Source organism: Triticum aestivum, chromosome 5A, assembly GCF_018294505.1.
Source record: "Triticum aestivum cultivar Chinese Spring chromosome 5A, IWGSC CS RefSeq v2.1, whole genome shotgun sequence".
Classification (NCBI taxonomy): domain Eukaryota; kingdom Viridiplantae; phylum Streptophyta; class Magnoliopsida; order Poales; family Poaceae; genus Triticum; species Triticum aestivum.
In genome coordinates this window covers 466,213,232-466,214,539 of record NC_057806.1, presented here as the reverse complement: position 1 = coordinate 466,214,539, position 1,308 = coordinate 466,213,232, and positions in this window count along the sequence as shown.

Genomic DNA, 1,308 nt, shown 5'->3' with positions numbered 1-1,308 from the left:
CATTTCAAAGGCAATTTTAGTGTATGCAAACTGAATAATTATAAGTAACAATATGATATCTAGTAAAACTAAAAACACATATGATTTATTGTGTTAGAGTGTAGTAGTAGTGCTGTATTGCATAACTGTTAGATGAAACATGCGAGAACGTGTAGAGATGTAGTTTTGGAGGGCCTACAGAGAGAAAAGCGTAATACGGTCACCGAACTTCAGAATAAGCTTATTACGGTCACTATATACATTTTGCGGTGATTATACAGTCACTTGCTCACAGCTCAGCATCGGATTGCACTCTGTTGACTGGCCAAATAGTCTGCATGGCGCCATGTTGACTAGTTAAATTGACCACGTTCATTGTGGGTCCCACCTGTCAGTTCGCATAGGCAAAAGGTCAGATAAACACAAATTTACGCACGCGCGACAAGGCTCCAACCCGTGCGCGGGAATCACCTGGTTGTGTATGTGTCTGTCAGGGCCTGATGTGTGCGCATGCTCGTGTAGGTTAAGCACTTGAGCGTGAGAGTGTGTGTTGGTCGTGTGGTGTACTAGTGTGTGCATGCATGCGTGCGTGTGTGCGTGTGAGTGTTGCATGTGTGCGTGTGAGTGTTGCGTGCGTGCGTGGCTGCGCGTGTACGTGTGAGTGTTGCGTGCGTGCGTGGGTGCATGTGTTTGTGTGAGTGTTGCGTGGATGCAGTTCGTGTGCATGCATGCGTGTGTGTATAATCACCACACCAGCTCTTGTGTGTTAAAACAGACGGCTCAGCATACCAATACAGGGCCACCTTGTCCGCTGTGCCTGCGGTCATGACTTCGAACCACCACCCAAATATGTTTTTGTCGTTTGTTTTCATTCTTACTAGCAAGATGCCCATGCGTTGTACGTAACATCAAGATGCATTTGTATGACTTGTTTATCTTGTGAGAGAAAAGGATGAACGAGGGAAGGCCTTATTTGCAAATGTGAGAGGTGTGTGGGTACCTTTTTGCAAAATTGCCATAGTTTCTCTCCTATCCGTCAGATATAAATTGGACAGCCTATATTGCAGGATGGTAGGCACACCATCATCACCAACTCTATTTTTTATAAGAGTGTATTTTATGTATTTTATAAGAGTGTAGATGTAGAGTAGATACAAGTCGACAGGTGGGCACGATGGTAGTGAGATAATGTGATGCAACACTAGAGGTGCCACGTGGAGCGTTTAACTGGTCAACTAGTCATGTCATGAGCAAATACAGAGTTGTACGGTGAGCCCGTGACTGCATAATAACCACTAAACATAAATGGTGACCGTAATGAGTGGATTC